Below are 17,554 nucleotides of genomic sequence, written 5' to 3' on the forward strand. Positions count from 1 at the left end.
TAACGTTTATAAGCATATTACACTTGTGTATCTAAAATACTCAATGCTTCTACCATACTGTCCATACTCCCCAATCCAATTCTTTCACAATTGAAGCTAGTTTAATTTTCTTTGTGTATCATTGCCATACTTGCCATATCTGCAATATTCAATACTACTACTAATATTGCTGCTAGTTTACAGCACTTTTTAAATGTTATGTATATTATTTCTTCATCCTCTTATATTTTTTATTATTTTCTGTCTAGCTATTATTTTGCTTATAGGGTCTTCTTAACTGTCACTACGTAGTTGTCGGGTGCCATGTCACAGGAATTTCATTGTACTGTGTTGTTCAGTGGACTTGACAAATCAACCTTGAAAACTTTAACGTATAGATTTGCAATGCATAAACAGTGCAAATGGCAATTCTAAATGAGCCATGAAGGCAAATAAGGGAGGACAGAAAATCTACAAGTATTCGGTATAATGTATGTACAAGTGGGAAGTGAGTAGTTGTGCAATGAGGCAAATGCAAGTACAAATTGCATTTCTGAGTGTGCAATCGAGCAAATTTAAGGTATGTGCAACTGAAATGCAGGGATTAAGTATATTAAGCCACGTGACCAGGAGGAGCTGCCCCAATCTCCCCCTGCAGATCTTAAATAGTCTTCATGGTACGTATTAGTATCAGTATATATGACCAGTTAATTCAATAAAGTAGAATCGTTGTTTTATTCAGTCGAGAACGTTCCGCTCTCTCAATTGTTACAGTATTCTGAAAAGACTGACAGGTCCGTCAGCCAATCCCAGTCGTCGCTTGTCTCAATTATCAGAAAAACACACAAAAAAATGGAAAGGATGGGACCTTGTCTCAAATACCATGGCCCAACTGCTGTTTCACTTTTCAGGTATGGTCCAATCATTTTCGTCCCTTGAGTTCAGCCCCGACTGCATAACAGTTTTCATCGGGTTTACGGTAGTCATTACAATTTCAGAGCATTTCTCAAAGTGCACACTAAAGTCGAACTTAACAAAATAGCTGTCATTACGATGTCATGTATGCTTCGCGTCTGCGTTTAGGTTGACGTTATCTTATTTAGCGTCATTAGCCATTAGCTTTTTGGCATGTTCAGCATGTAGCGGTTGTACTGTACAGCTGTATACAAGCTAACTATAAACAAACATTCACAGTAGTGAAGTACAGCTGGTTATCTCAACTGAGAAATCTGCATTGTTAATTGCACTTTTTCCTGACCAGGCTGTGGTGTGCAAGAAGCTGAGGCAGAGGCGTGGGCCCGTGTCGTCTCTGAGGGTGGTGACCCTGATGCAGAGATGCTGGTTCTGTGCCGGTATACGGTTCAGTTCAGCGTGTACTGGGGTCAGACCTTTAAGTGGCTTCTGGAGAACGACGTGGGTTAGGGGCTGGTGGTTAGCCCATCAGCAGGAGCGAGAGCGCAGCGTCTCCAGATCTCTGCTGATTGTCAGCAAGGACACCTTGACCCTCTACTCTAATGCATCACAGCCAAGACAGGAGAGCCACGCCCTTGTTGGCGTCCACAGGTACAGGGCAGAGACCATAGATATAGATATGAAGCATTGACGGGACATATAGTTCTACCTGACGTCTCAATAGCTCCGCCGTTTTACGTGGGACCAGTTCGGAAAAGTCAAGCCACTTACACTAGTCATGGTTGTATTTTGTGCAGCAGTAACTTGGTCCAGAAAAATGATTAACGATACAAAGGAGGTGAGAAACATTGTTCCCGCATCAGTAATTAGTGTAGAAATGTATAACATACTTAACTTTACATACCATGAACAAGAACGCTAATCCAGCCTAACCGTAGCTGTTGAGCTACGTAACTTTGCAGTATCATAATTCTTTGTTTTTTAAATCACCGGTCTCAGCTAGATTGCTATATTATAATATGAATTAACGTTGCACACAACGTATGTGAAATAACGCGTTTTCATCAATAAAAGGAATTACTGTGTATAATCAGCAGATGGCGATGTTGGGTTGCCTTTGTCCACAAAAAGTAGACTTGTTTCTCCCATTTCTGTCCAATTACTATGCTGTTAGCCTACCAAATTCAGTGAGCCAGTATGCTCCGTTTAGCACATTCTTACAAAAATAGTGATTTCTATAATGAAATGAAAATATTCATATGTATATACAAACATATTATAATTTTAAATCACAGGTAATTGTTGTAGTGCAAATGTATATTAATTTAAGTACTATCCTGCACCTTCCTACATTAGACCATAGCCATTTTGCACTTAAATTAATAAATGACTAAAAACTTTCAAATTAATTTGTTTATATTCTGAAAAGTAGTTATTTTATGCATTGTGTTATGCATAACAGTGGCTATTTATATATTATTAAGGAAATGTAATTGTTATAAGAACTGAAATGCCATTTCTACCATGTGTTTGTATTGTACATTGTGTAGAACAGGTCCCAGGTAAGATGGCGGTCTAATTGCTCCATTCTGATTTATAGGGGCTCTATGACATAAGCCCATCTACTTTTCTATTATCTATGGCAGAGACACTACAGAACCTGTATAAAGACAAGGATCACATTGGGTGAGATCAGTCATTTGAGTAACTAATGTCATGCTGATATCATTTGTATTTTTGTGATAATTAATCCAATTTCTAATCCATATTTATTTTGTCAGATATGTCAACTGGCTAAGGAAGCAGACATCCAGGAAACCTGGGGACCCTATAGAAGCAGCCCTTAAATACATAAGGCACCCTGACTAGGAGGCAGCTACACCCCTTTCTCCACTTGCTGGTATTAAGACGCTTCAGAGTAAATATTAGTATTAGTAAAGATGACCTGTTAATTCATCTAATAAAGTATAATGTTACTTTATTCCCCACTGTTTGCTTGGTGTTAAAGGCCTCTTGGTGCAGCAGTGGTCCCAGTGTTTTTGGGGCAGTGTTCAGTGGACAACTGCATTCAACAGCGAGGAAGATCCTTGCCCCAAAGACTGCAGTTCCTAGTATCTTCATATTGGAGAATTGCAAGAAACATTATAATGAGCTCTTGATGACTAAGACCACATTTAACACACATTTCTATGTGTGAAGAGGAGGCTGCCCCATGGCAGTCTTTCCTGCCTCCAAGGCCTGCACATGCAAGTCCAGAGGTGAGTTACCTTATAACAGCAACGGTTCAGAATATTCACAACTGTAAGCTACTAGTATTTTAACTGTCATTTTCTTGTCTAAAATGCAGCTGCTGCATCCTGAGAGCTGGCGGGCATGTCTGAACAAAGAGCAGCAGCAGATCGGCCGTACACTGTTCACCAGGAGTAGCACTGGGAGATATAAAATTACCAGAGTTGGTCTGTGGTGGTACCCTCCCCAACCTTGGCTGACCTACAATCAGCCACCTGAGTCGCCTGACCCCTTCTTTGCATGTCCGCTGTTCCTCTACATACATGGTCATTCAAGCTGGCACGCACCCGGCCTGGGTGTAACACTCTTCTCACCAAGGCTGGGCTTTACAAGACCATCCAGAGAGTCTTGGATGTCAAGGGCTAGTACCCCATGGCCACGGAGTGTCTGCGTTCTTCCACCACATTACATGTGAATTCATTGGTGTTGAGTACCTGTACACCCAGACCAACAAAGTGCTGCAGGAAGTCAACCGGACCCCGACACTCCAGATGAGGCTGATGCTGTCGAGGGACCCCTGGAGGATGAGGGCTTTGAGGAGACAGGATAAGGACGCCACCACCCCAGCCTCGCTGCCGGCCTCGTTCTCCACTTCAGTAGTAGCCCCGCCAGGTAATCCAGCTGATGCACCCCTATTTGTCATGACATTCTAAACCAAATGTTTCCTGAAAGGCTTTTTATTTTATTTTTTTAATGTATTTGTAACATTCAGAAGGAGTGCCAAGGGCCAGATACCAGCAGGTCTGCAGGCTGGCCAAGAGGGTCTTCAGGGGCTCACGGATCGAAAGGTAGACTGTCTGATAGGACTGTGGCAAACACTACCGCAGCCAGAGGAGTTGTCGACACTTTCCGTCACCAGGACAGGCTCGAGCGCGGGCGGTTCAAAGCGATTAAAGGGAAACTGCTGGAAAGGACAGTGTTCAATGGTATTTGGTTAATATAATAATTATTTCAACAGTTGCCATCCACTGCCAACACTAACAAGTATTCTTTGTTCAAATCTTTGTCTTTCAGTTGCTTTCTCAGACTTAACCCGGGTCCTGCTACGTGGCCAGGCGGCAGTCGCCTGGTCGAGGCCATTTGCAGCCAGCTCTGTCACCAGCATCCATGCGGCCCTAAGAGGTGCAGGTGGGCGATCCTCTTCAGTCAGAGAGGCGGTGCTGAACAGCCCAGGGTTGATGGCCCAGACCAACACCACGGTCTATGAGCTGAAGTCAGAGGACGGTCTAACAATAGTAAGATGATGATGATACATGTAGACATTATTAATAATTAGCAGCATCATGTTCCTGATGGTCCTGTAGTCCTTCTGGATGGCAGCCCACCTGTTGTCCCGCACACCAAGGACAGTCTGGCAAAGCTCCAAAAAGAAAGCCTCTACTGTGCTGCTAGTGTTGGGCCACAGGGCAGGTCCAGGTCCTTGTCCAAATAGGGAGCTAAAAGGATATTAAATTATAAAAGACAACATCTATGAAGAACACAAAACACCCTGTTTAGTGAGAAAGTGATTTCGGCACAAAGTGCAGTACTTACCGCTTCATGCTATCTTCCCCCTCGACTGCTGTGGTCTTTGAGGAGACTCATCTTGTTCGCCTCTGGAAGATTCTCTCACAGGGCGATTATCTCTTTGGGCATGCCGAGTCGAGATCGACAGCCTCTCCAAGAGTCTCATCAGACTTTTGGCAAGGAGAACGACATGTTGATACCCGACAACCCCATCAGGACTTGTGTACTCCTGGAAATATGAAGTGTAATTGCAAGGGGTTGGATTATTGGATATGAATAAGAAAAGAAAAAAAATGACGATGTGAGCGGTTTGTGATGTGGATATGCACTTACATCCTCCTCCAGGTCCTGACAGATAGTAGGGGGCAATGGAGCAGCCTTCTTGAGGTAAGGAAGAGCCTAGTCACGCTGTTCCCAAGTGTACGCTCCCTCGTCTATTCTGACTACCTTCAGGTCACAGGACAGCCTGATACACCATGGGAATTAACCGAAAAGCCAAGATCGCTGAGAACTTGTGTCCACCTGGTTAAGGACATCCAGTGACCAACCTGCCAACTTCTTTTCACAGGGGTTGCATTCTAGATATTCCATCCCCATTAAATACCATCCATCGATGTCAAGCACCTTCCGGACAGTCCTGTACACCACGCAACGTGTTAGCCTGTGGCGCTTGCACTGTGGCAAACAAAGTTTGGGGCACAGGTCATTTGATATTAGTATTGAATTATTAGTATTAGTACTGAAACCAATGACATCAGAATATATACTTGCCAGAATTAGGTGTTTTGGCTGGAGTTTCGTCTCTGCACTGGAGATAGACCTTGAAGTGAGCCATTGATGTTCCCTCTTCACTTTGCCCTTCTGGAAGCAGGTCATATAGCTGTATTAAAAACAAACAAAAATGTACACACTAACAGTCAAAAGTTTTTTTCCAGTTTGGCTGAGGTCATGGGACAGAAACTCACTCCTTCATAAACACTGTGTCCTGTCTTTAATTTACTACATTTCTTGCAGTACTATACTTTGCTGGGCTTGTGCACACAGACTGTTTGAAGAAACAGACAGATATTCCTTGTATCTTGTGTACCCCAAAGCCAACAAGGTGTAGGTGTCCCTGATCACGTTAAGGGAGTGAGGTTCCACCTCTACTGCCCTCTGGGAACAGGCTGCCATACCTGTTCAGGTGGTTGAGATAATGCTATATAATGTGTTGCAATGTGGATTGATTTACGGTGTGTACGTGTCATCATACAAGATACTTATTTCCATTAAAACATTTACCAATTTAAGCAGTCCTGGTTTGCCATCTTGGGAGACAACTATGTCTTTACTAGCTGTCTCATTAAGTACATCAGATTGAACTGTACAATATGGATTGTTTGAGTCTAAGCTTTGTGAATTCATTGGTACAATTAAATAGAAGTAGAATATTTGAATGTATCTACCTCCATATGATACAATGTCATAAATATACATTATGCTGTGTGTATAGTACTAATCTGTGTCATGTTTTCATTCATCAGATGGTAATCACCCATTTTTACTCTTAAATTAATTGAAAACAATAAAAAGTGCTAATATTCTGAAAAGTAAAGTAAATGTATTTATATGCATGAAAGTGGTAATTTATATACTATAGGAGAAATGTAATTGTTATAAAGATTCCATGCTACTTCTACTTGTAGCTGGTTTAGAACAGGTCTGCAGTAAGAGGGCTGCAGAGTTGCTCCTTTGTGAGGTATAGGGGTCTCCATGACATCAGCTAGTGTACTGGCTTAACAACGAGCATGCCTTGCAAATCCTAGGCAGCAGCTAGAACACCAGGAAACAAGATAGCGACTAAATAATACAATATTCTCCCATCTAGTTTAGTATGTCAAACAAATCTTTGCTTTATTGTGTCTCTTAGGGTCTGTTTAAATCCTGTTGTACATACACCGACCAGCCATAAAATGAACAATTACAAGTGAAATGAATAACACTGAAAATCTCATTATCATGGCATCTATCAGTGGGTGGGATATATTAGGCAGCAAGTGAACATTCTGTCCTGAAAGTTGATGTGTTGGAAGCAGAAAAAATCTGAGTGACTTTGACAAGGGCCAAATTGTGATGACTAGACGACTGGGTCAGAGCATCTCCAAAACTGCAGCCCTTGTGGGGTCTATCAAAGGTGGTCCAAGGAAGGAAAAGCGGTGAAGCAACAACAGGGTTATGGGCAGCCAAAGCTCACTGATTCACGTGGGGAACGAAGGCTGGCCTGTGTGGTCCGATCCAACTGATGACCTGCTGTGGCTCAAATTGCTGAAAAGGTTAATGCTGGTATTAATAGAAAAGTGTCAGAACACACAGTGCATTGTAGTTGGTTGCGTACGGGGCTGCGTAAGCTGCAGAACAGTCAGGGTGCCCAAGCTGACCCCTGTCCACTGCCAAAAGCGCCTACAATGGAACTGGACCATGGAGCAATGGAAGGAGGCCTGGTCTGATGAATTACGGCATCCACACCGCACCAGGATGCACTGTGGGAAGGAGGCAACCCGGCAAAGGCAGTGTGATGCATCGGGCAATGATCTTCTGGGAAACCTTGGGTCCTGCCATTCATGTGGATGTTACTTTGACACGTACCACCTACCTGAGCATTGTTGCAGACCATGTGCACCCTGTCATGGCAACGGTATTCCCTGATGGCATTGGCCTCTTTCAGCAGGATAATGTGCCCTGCCACAAAGTGAAAATGCCTCCAAATTCCCAAGATCTCAATCCAATCGAGCATCTGTGGGACATGCTGGACAAACAAGTCTGATCTATGGAGGCCCCACCATGCAACCTACTGGACTTGAAGGATCTGCTGCTAATGTCTTGGTGCCAGATACCACAGCACACCTTCAGAGGTCTAGTGGAGTCCATGTCTTGACGGGTCAAGGCTGTTTTGGCGGCAAAAGGGGGACCCACACAATATTAGGCAAGTAATCAATGTTATGGCGGATCGGTGTATACTAACAATGGATTGACACAGAGAGGTTTAGCATGGCCCCACCACAAAGATGACACAAAAACAAAATAGGCTCATTTCTGCAAATATGCACGCATTTATGCAAATATATGCGCATTTATGCCATAATACAAGTTTAGGCATTTAAAGTTGGCATAGCGTAAGCATGTGAGAGAAAGGTCTGGTCTTTACAGCTAGAACAGTTCAAAATATGCTATTTCTTGTTAAGAAATTGCTAATAAGTTGAAGCATTTTCGCCCATGATGTTACCTATGAGGTCTAGATTTTATATAGGGCTTAGTTGCCGATTACAAATGGGTCTAGGATACGCATTTTTAACAGAGGCTTAATGACAGCTGTTTTCAAGTCTTTTGGAAAATCGCCTGATAAGAATGAGACGTTAACTATTTGCTGTAGCCTACTGGCTTGTGGGTTGCATTAATGAGTTGAGCTGGGTAGTGTCCCGCAACCCTCCAAATCCCTATTTAACAACTGATTAGCAGTAAAGACTTGACTGCACTTCCAATATTTCAAATAATGTTATAGAAAAAGAAATCAGTGACTGACATACTCCCCACTTAAAAATTATTGTGGCTCGGTAATCTGTTTACAATTGCTTATTATCTCCTTACATACACATCAGACACATTACTATCCTTTCAACCCTAAACCATCCTGGATTTGCAATTACTATACGGGTCTCGTCCGGTAACGGAGGACAAGGATTTGAGTCAGGATTTTACACAGTCCCCCTTTAAAATTGCTTTTAAAATAGATGTTTTACATTCCCCCTCGATATGGGGAAGTATATGAGGTAGAATTAAGCTTTTAAATCTCTGCTGAAGTTGTTCAACATTCACTGTCGTTTTTTTTCTCTCTCAAAACTGCAATTTTACCAACTCCTATGGTGACACTAGAAAGTGTCAACACAAACCTTGCTCCTCCAGTAAAAGATCTACAAATCTCCTCACAGCAAATCTATGCTCTTCTTCTTTGCAACGAATCTTTTCTCTGGCCATTACTTACGTTTTCTCTACCAACTGCGCTTTTCTCTCTCCCGACTGGGCAGTTAGCGATTTGTGTTTCATCTCCAGTTATCGGTTTGTTTGTTGGTAAGGCCATGTGGCAGAGTGGAAATGGCTGTCTAAGGACCGGGGGAGGGGAAAGAGAAACCCGAGTAAAGCAGAGTGTGTGGGTGGGGTTTGGAGAAACGGTTTTCGGTGTGCGCTTTCCTTCTACCCAATCAAAAACAAAGGCTGACTGGTGTATCTGCATAAAAACCAGCATGCACTGCAAATCCTAGGCAGCAGCTAGAACACCAGAAAGAGACAAGACAGCCACTAAATAATACAATATTCTCTAAATAAATGTAATATGTCACACTATTTTCCTGATGAGTTTTATGTACTGCTGAGGGTCTATTTAAAGCCTCTTAAATGCCAACCATGATGAAAACCACCCAAGGTCTTGCACCGTATATATACGGGTCTTTCCTAGGGCATTATTGTGCTTGCTTCGGCAGCACATATACTAAAATTGGAACGATACAGAGAAGATTAGCATGGCCCCTGCGCAAGGATGACACGCAAATTCGTGAAGCGTTCCTTATTTTACCCCATTTCAAAGCCCACATCCACAAAAAGAATGTTTAAGGTAACAAAAGAAAAAAAAAAAAAAAAAGCTAATCTGTGAATTTGCGCAAAAAAATGCAATATATAAAAATGTATGTAAATATGCACACATTTATGCAAATCTGGGAAAATTCATGTAAATCTATCCAATCTGTACATATTAATGCAAATATGCGGAAACGTATGCAAATATGCACATTCATACAGATTTTATGTACATTTGCATACAATTGTGCGTATGTACATTCATGCAAATATGTGGCGCCCATCCACAAAAATTTTTTTTACAGTTAACTAAAGCAAAAAAAGGTTCTCTGTGAATTTGCGCAAAAAGTATGCAATAAATGCACATTTATGTAAATATGCACACATTTATGCAAATCTGGGCAAATTCATGCAGATGTATGCAAATCTGTGCATATTAATGCAAATATGTGGAAAATCATGCCGATATGCACATTCATACAGATGTATGCAAACAAGCGCAAATTTACGCAAATCCATGTTCACACAATTGTGTGCATGTACATTCATGCAAATATGTGAACCCCATCCACAAAAATAATGTTTATGGTAAACTAAAGCAAAAAAAGCAAATGTGCGAATTTGTGCAAAAAAAATGTAATAAATGCAAATGTATGCAAATATGCACACATTAATGCAAATCTGGGCAAATTCATGCAGATGAATGCAAATCTGTGCGTATTTATGCAAATCTGCGCATTTTAAAATATTGAACGATTGCGACCCACCGCCCGTTGCCTCACAATAATTTGACCCAGTGCTCAGCAGTGACACATCAAGCAGATACAGTTGGTATAGAAAATAATCACCCCCCTTTCAAATTATCACATTTTGTTGCTTTGCAGCCTGAAATGAAGACAGACACCGTTTTTGTTTCATTCAGCTGTATTTACTCAGTGTAACAAATAACATCCAAGTGAAAGATAACACCAACATGTCAGATCTTTTTTTTAAAACGATCACAGAGTTGGAAAAAGGATCACCCCCTTGTGTCAGTATTTTGTTGAACCACCTTTTGCTTTAGTTACAGCCTTTCGTCTGTTGGGAAATGTCTCTACTAACTTTGCACATCTAGACGATGCAATAATTGACCACTCTTCTTTGCAGAACTGCTCAAGTTCAGTTAAATTTGATGGTGACCGTTTGTGGACTGCTGTCTTCAAGTCATTCCACAGATTTTCAATGGGGTTTAAGTCTGGGCTCTGACTAGGCCATGCAAGGACATTCACCTTTTTCTCCTTAAACCACTGCGTGTTCAGTTTTGCTGTGTGCATTGTCATGTTGGAAGGTAAATCTTCTTCCCATTGACAACTTTCTGGCAGAGAACCGCAGATTTTCCTCAAGAGTTTGACAGTATTTTGCCCCATCCATTTTTCCTTCTATCCTGACAAGTGCTCCAGTCCCTGCTGCAGAGAAACAACTCCATAACATGATATTACCACCTCCATGCTTTACTGTAGGAATGGTGTAATTTGGATGGTGAGCTGTCTCACCAGACATATCGTTTGGCGTTGAGGCCAAATAATAAAATTTTAGTCTCATCTAACCATAACACCTTTTTCCGCGCTGCCTTAGAATCTTCAAGGTGTGTTTTGGCAAAGCTCAGTCGTGACTGCATGTGGCCTTTCTTGAGTGGCTTTTTTCTTGCAATGCTCCCATACAAGCCACATTTGTGGAGAATTTGTGATATTGTTGTCACATGCACACAATGACCACTCTTTGTCATGAATTCCTTGCAACTGCTTCAGAGTTGCTGTAGGCTTCTTGGTAGCCTCTCTGACCAATTTCCTTCTGGCTCTTTCATCCAGTTTGTAACGATGTCCTGACCCAGGGAGAGTCTGTGTTGTACCAAATACCTTCCACTTCATAATAATAGACTTCACTGTGCTTCTAGGCACTGATAAAGCCTTTGAATTTTTTTTGGATCCATCTACTGACTTGTGCCTGTCCACAACTTTATCCCGGAGATCTTTTGACAATGTCTTGCCACCCATAGTTGATTGTTTTCTTCAGTTGCACTACCAAGGACTGAAATGCTTCAGGAAAAGCTTGTTTCATGATGAGCTAATCAAAATGACCACAGCTGATCACAGTTGAAAGTCAATTGGCTTTGTGTGCAATTGAGAAGGTGATTAACTACTGGTTGGGTTTACAAGTTTTTATTTTAGGAGGGGGGTGATTCTTTTTCCAACTCAGTGATTCTGTTTTTTAATTTGTAATTATTTTTATCTGACAAGTTGGTATTATATCTTTCACTTGGATGTTATAAGTTGTAAATACAGCTGAATAAAACAACAATTGTTTTTGTCCGTTTTCATTTCAGGCTGCAAAGCAACAAAATGTGATTATTTTAAAAGGCGGGTGATTCTTTTTTATACCCACTGTATAACTACTGTTCCTGTTTGGAAATCTGAGTGAGTTTGTTTTTGGTGGCGGACTTGCAACCGACCCTCGCTCCTCCAGTAAAAGATCTACAAATCTGCTCACAGTGAATCTCTGCTGTTCTTCTTTGCAACGCATCTTTTCTCTGGCCATTACTTACGTTTTCTCTACCAACTGTGCTTTTCTCTCTCCCGAATGGGCAGTTAGCGATTTGTGTTTCATCTCCAGTTATCGGTTTGTTTGTTGGTAAGGCCATGTGGCAGAGTGGAAATGGCTGTCTAAGGACCGGGGGAGGGGAAAGAGAAACCCGAGTAAAGCAGAGTGTGTGGGTGGGGTTTGGAGGAACGGTTGTCGGTGTGCACTTTCCTTCTACCCAATCAAAAACAAAGGCTGACTGGTGTTTCCACATAAAAACCAGCATGCACTGCAAATCCTAGGCAGCAGCTAGAACACCAGAAAGAGACAAGACAGCCACTAAATAATACAATATTCTCTAAATAAATATAATATGTCACACTATTTTCCTGATGAGTTTTATGTACTGCTGAGGGTCTATTTAAAGCCTCTTAAATGCCAACCATGATGAAAACCACCCAAGGTCTTGCACCGTATATATACGGGTCTTTCCTAGGGCATTATTGTGCTTGCTTCGGCAGCACATATACTAAAATTGGAACGATACAGAGAAGATTAGCATGGCCCCTGCGCAAGGATGACACGCAAATTCGTGAAGCGTTCCTTATTTTACCCCATTTCAAAGCCCACATCCACAAAAAGAATGTTTAAGGTAACTAAAGAAGAAAAAAAAAAAAGCTAATCTGTGAATTTGCGCAAAAATATGCAATATATAAAAATGTATGTAAATATGCACACATTTATGCAAATCTGGGCAAATTCATGCAGATGTATACAATCTTTACTTATTAATGCAAATATGCGGAAACGTATGCAAATATGCACATTCATACAGATTTATGTACATTTGCATACAATTGTGCGTATGTACATTCATGCAAATATGTGCCTCCCATCCACAAAAATAATGTTTAAGGGTAAATAAAGCAAAAAAAAATCTAATCTATGGGAATTTGCACTAAAATATGCAATCAAAGCACATTTATGCAAATATTTATGCAAATCTGTGCATATTTATGCAAATATGTGGAAAATCATGCAGATATGCACATTCATACAGATTTGTGCAAATATGCACAAATCTAAGCAAATATGCAAACATTAATGCAGATTTATGCACATTCATTCACATTTATGTACATTTGCACACAATTGTGCGCATGTACATTAATGCAATTACATGGCGCCCATCCACAAAAATAATGTTTTAGGGTTAACTAAAGCAAAAAAAGCTTATCTATGCGAATTTATGCAAAAATATGCAATAAATGCACATTTATGTAAATATGCACACGTTTATTAAGATCTGGGCAAATTCATGCAGATGTATGCAAATCTGTGCATATTTATGCAAATATGCACACATTAAAGCATATATGCACACATGAATGCAGATATATGCAAATTCATCCAGATTTATGTACATTTGCACACAATTGTGTGTATACATGCAAATATGTGGCCCCCATCCACAAAAAGAATGTTTATGGTTAACCCTTTGACGCGTACAATCACACCGGTATCAACCAAAGATAAAGAAAGGTGAATAACTCTGAGACTTGACGGTCATTTACATTTGCCAGTCTTTCGGACAGATTTGCCATCCTGGGACAACTATGATTTGTCCCAGTATATCACTGTAAAACTACCTATAATTTCAATAATATTAATAACACGCAATGAAAGTACTTGTGCTGGATATAGACACTTAATAGCGCATTTTAAAGTTTAAAACAATTGCGACCCACCGCCCATTGCCTCACAATAATTTGATCCAGTGCTCAGCAGTGACACATCATGCAGATATAACTACAGTTCCTGGTTGGAAATCTGAGGGAGTCTGTTGTTGGTGGCTGACTTTCAGTAACTAGATCAAACAAAGGATATGTTAGACTTTTGTTTTTACTTCTACAGCTCAATACAATAAGACATATAGAACCGTCACCAATCTTCATTTTCGCTGCACTGAATTACAGGTCACACTTTGCTAGCTGACGTTTGCTAGCTAGCTACAGTTACACATCAACCAGCTTTTGCAGCTCTTTGAATTAGAGAAGCTTGCAATGCAATATAATGTTCCTTACCTGGCAAGGTGACGGTTCATGTCAACCGTCTTAACGGCACTCGATGCATGTAGCTAACGTGGGATTAATCCAGTCAGTTCGTATTGGTAGGGTTCACACACAATAGCTCAATCGACAGATCTAGTAAAGAACCGATGGTGCAAACGAAAACCGTATTACAGCACTACTTTTGTTGAAAAAAAAAGCTCAGCGTAATCTTCTAAAATAAATGTTTCCACTGATCGCATTTGTCCATTACTACATGCAAGAATCGGAATTCATAATTTGTCAAACTTTTGAGAGCTTCTGAATAATTACCTAAATAAATGATTTACACACCACCTATTGCCTGATAGATTATGTTTTGTTGATACAACAAGTGAAGCGTGTAAGTATCTTTTGCGCCGTCATCTTTAGAAAAAGGACAGCATTTTTAAGATTAGTCAATAATTATTCAATATACATTTTTAACAGTTACAACCGGTAGAGGTTGTAATAATTGAAATAAAAAAAATAGATGCATAACTAGTAAGCAGCGTGGTGTTTTTGGCAAGCTGCGGATTAAATGTATTGTAACGTCAAAATCCAATTCTGGAACTCTGAGTGAGTACTGAACTCACACGCAAAAAAAAAAGCAATAAGAAGCAAATCTAGGTCAATTTGCACAAAAATATGCAAGAACTGAAAATGTGTGCAAATATGCACACATGCAAATCTGGGCAAATTCATGCAGATGTATGCAAATATGTGCGTATTTATGCAAATATGTGGAAAATCATGCAAATGCATCCAGATATATGTAAATTCGCACACAATTGTGCGTACGTACATTCATGCAAATATTTGGCCCCCATCCACAATTAATTTTTTCTACCAGTAGAAACGCCTCCTGACAGCTGTTTGTCCTGCAGAACTGTCTGATCAAGACACCGGTCTGGGTCCCTGAACATGAGGGGTCCAGACGCTCCATGTGTCTAACCGCTGGATACTCAAGGGGGCTCTTCTCCCGCACTTGTTTGACAATGTTTGACAGTCCCTGCATGCAGTCCCTTCAAAACTCAAAGACTCTGAGCTCAACACCTTTTCTGCTCTGACACGGGAAGAGTAAGCTGTAAATAGTATTTACAATAAAATTATATTTGCTGCTTGCATCCTGACCATGATTTATAAAATTATCTTTCTAAATTACAACCCTAGCTTGAGGACTGTCTCAGCACCCAAGCCAATGTCAATGTCCTGTGGTTGGAGCCAGTTCTTCTTGTCTGCTATGTCCACTTTAGCTACAGTGTAGTGGACCACCATCCACACCACCAGGCTCCTCAGGTGGTCCACACACCTTCAGCTCAGTGTGTGGACCACCTTCCCCTCACTGCGGTGGTCCAAAAAGACAAATCGACCTTTTCACTTTTTTGCGTCTTAGTCATTTCAGGTATTATATCTCGTATTGTGCTTCTGATAAGCAATAACAATCAACCAAGAATCTCATGAGTAGGGCTAAATTATTGTTAACTTTCTTTGCAACTGTTTGTGTGTCATTCTATGGTCTTGTTCAACCATTTTCGAAATGTGTATATAGTTTCACTTCCCTTAAAATTGATATGTAGGACAGTGGCAGTATCCTCACATGGTCCTAGCTGTACTCAGATAACCATCCCCCAGCTAGATATCCTGCAAAATAACAACCAGCACAGCTAGAACTGTGTGACGTAGACACCATTACTACTGTCCTACATACCACTTTGGGGGTAAGTGAAACCATATAAAACTTTGAAAAATGGGTGAACTATCCCTATAGCATGCAACAGAATAGATCACCACACTTTGCAATAGCATTACTATAGCATCCCCTTCCAGAAACGTACATGCAGGTCCAACTGCTTGTTTGTATTAAAACATTCGTCAAAAATTCAAAACGAAAGGGCCCTTAACTTTCGAGATGAGGTCTCTCTAAATGAAATCTGCCAATCCAAATTGCCTAATTTAAGACATCTTGTCCTTTCCGCACATGGTTTTAGCGATTTCAAAATCAGGGAACATGGTTTGAACCAGCTCACCTATTCCTTCATTGCTTTTATATGACTGATGTTTCGCTACCATGTGTCAAGTCCAGAGCACCTCCAGCTTTTAATGTTGGCGTAGATCCAAAAGCTGTCAGGAGGTCACTTAGCGGAGCAGTATGAGTTAAAGTTAGCAGAGAGTGGGTCGCACTGGGGCCGGACTTTGGTGATGCTCCCGATGTGAATTACAGAACATAATTGGGTGATGGCAGAAGTTTGCTGGTAGCGTTTTACATTGGCTTCATGTTTTTCTGACTTCCAATGCGACTAATGCCTTTATACCCAAAGATGCTAATTTGAGTGTTTTTTTCTTGCACAAAGTGTAGTGGGCTTCAAATTCGTTATTTTCAACAGGCTTCAACCCAGCACTAAATGCACTGTTTTCAAGCCAAATCTCATTAAACGTGCACTTACCCATATTAGATGAAAGCACACTTAACAAAAATAATTGTAAATTATTACTTCTAGAAGTAGATTTTTTTTATGGGAGTAGTAGCCTCGTTAGCCCACAGATAACTACATTATATCTTCAGGATTGCTTGTCAATGCTAATGTTATCCATTGAAATGTCTAAATATGTTATATAATAATGTCAAATAATTAAAATTCTAATCTACAAATAATCTCATTTATTCATTTATATTTGTTTAATATAATCATATTTTCAAAATAGCTTGTCCACTGCCTGTTTACATGTAAAAGTTTAACTACTCCCATGACAGTTGCTAGCTAACCTAGCTAGCTTAGTCTACATAGCTATAGTTAACTAGCATAACCTATTCAAAACCTTATAGAGCAGAACATCTATCCACATAATACAGAGTATCTCACAGTTTTTTCCAATGGAGCCACACTGGCAAGACACGGTCAGTAGGAGAGCCGCACTTATTTTTTAGCTAATCTATCTGTGTCTTCAGGATGCCACAATGTATAACCCATACAGGCCTACTACACCTCAATATATCATAGTCATGAAGCAGCATACAGTACAGCTAATGGTCAGCAGCAGTCAATACCAGTCAAATATATAATAGGCTTACCTTAATTGTGATATGAATGGAAGTGTGAATGCATTTGCCTGACAGTCTTCATGTTATATTTGTAGACAGTTCTCGCAATCCTTGTAAGTCCAGGTGAGCATTGGTCAGTCAGTTTCTGTTTCCTCTTCATAATGTTAATTGTAGAAATTGTCGATTCACATGTATATGTGCTGACAAAAAAGGATATTACCCTTTGCAAAAACTGTTTTACAGTAGGAAAATATTACTCTGAGACCATGCTACAGAAGTCTCCGACACCTGTTCGGAGTTCAGCTTTCAGAGTGTCATTAGTCTGTAGTTCAATTATTTCACTCCCCAGTGCAGCACGATCAGCAGGGTAGAGTTGTGTGATGGCTGGGGTCAGAGGACACAATCACATAAAAGGGGTTATCAATGAAATTGAATATCTTATATTCCAACACATCCTGGAATCTGGATTCAAATTCTCCCTTAAGCTCCTTCAACACTTCCACAAATGTACTGTGTTTAAAGTGTTGCAATAGTACTGGGTCATCTTTCAAGACAGCTCTCAATTTTGAACCAA

The 17,554-nt window shown here is 40.5% G+C and overlaps 2 long non-coding RNA genes and 3 other non-coding genes across 7 annotated transcripts; 4 read left to right on the forward strand and 1 right to left on the reverse strand.

The window, feature by feature from the left end:
- Positions 1 to 1,176: 1,176 nt before the first annotated feature.
- LOC117593802 lies at positions 1,177 to 4,286 on the forward strand. Its single transcript, XR_004575255.1, has 7 exons — positions 1,177 to 1,542; positions 2,492 to 2,577; positions 2,673 to 2,791; positions 2,900 to 3,149; positions 3,239 to 3,792; positions 3,893 to 4,106; positions 4,195 to 4,286. It is a non-coding gene; the product is annotated as an uncharacterized LOC117593802 (long non-coding RNA).
- On the reverse strand, positions 3,842 to 5,356 carry LOC117593801. Of its 3 annotated transcripts, none has more exons than XR_004575254.1 (4): positions 5,020 to 5,356; positions 4,714 to 4,915; positions 4,506 to 4,616; positions 3,842 to 4,388 (listed from the first exon to the last, which is right to left on the reverse strand). It is a non-coding gene; the product is annotated as an uncharacterized LOC117593801 (long non-coding RNA). The 3 variants fall into 3 exon arrangements; XR_004575253.1 differs by having other exon boundaries at positions 3,842 to 4,406; XR_004575252.1 differs by having other exon boundaries at positions 3,842 to 4,616.
- A 2,299-nt stretch (positions 5,357 to 7,655) lies between these two features.
- LOC117593815 lies at positions 7,656 to 7,760 on the forward strand. The gene has a single exon (XR_004575264.1). It is a non-coding gene; the product is annotated as a U6 spliceosomal RNA (small nuclear RNA).
- A 1,424-nt stretch (positions 7,761 to 9,184) lies between these two features.
- On the forward strand, positions 9,185 to 9,291 carry LOC114830166. The gene has a single exon (XR_003777891.1). It is a non-coding gene; the product is annotated as a U6 spliceosomal RNA (small nuclear RNA).
- Positions 9,292 to 12,355: 3,064 nt separating this feature from the next.
- LOC114830165 lies at positions 12,356 to 12,462 on the forward strand. The gene has a single exon (XR_003777890.1). It is a non-coding gene; the product is annotated as a U6 spliceosomal RNA (small nuclear RNA).
- Positions 12,463 to 17,554: the final 5,092 nt, after the last annotated feature.

This window comes from Esox lucius, chromosome 23 (genome assembly GCF_011004845.1).
Source record: "Esox lucius isolate fEsoLuc1 chromosome 23, fEsoLuc1.pri, whole genome shotgun sequence".
In the NCBI taxonomy this organism is placed as follows: domain Eukaryota; kingdom Metazoa; phylum Chordata; class Actinopteri; order Esociformes; family Esocidae; genus Esox; species Esox lucius.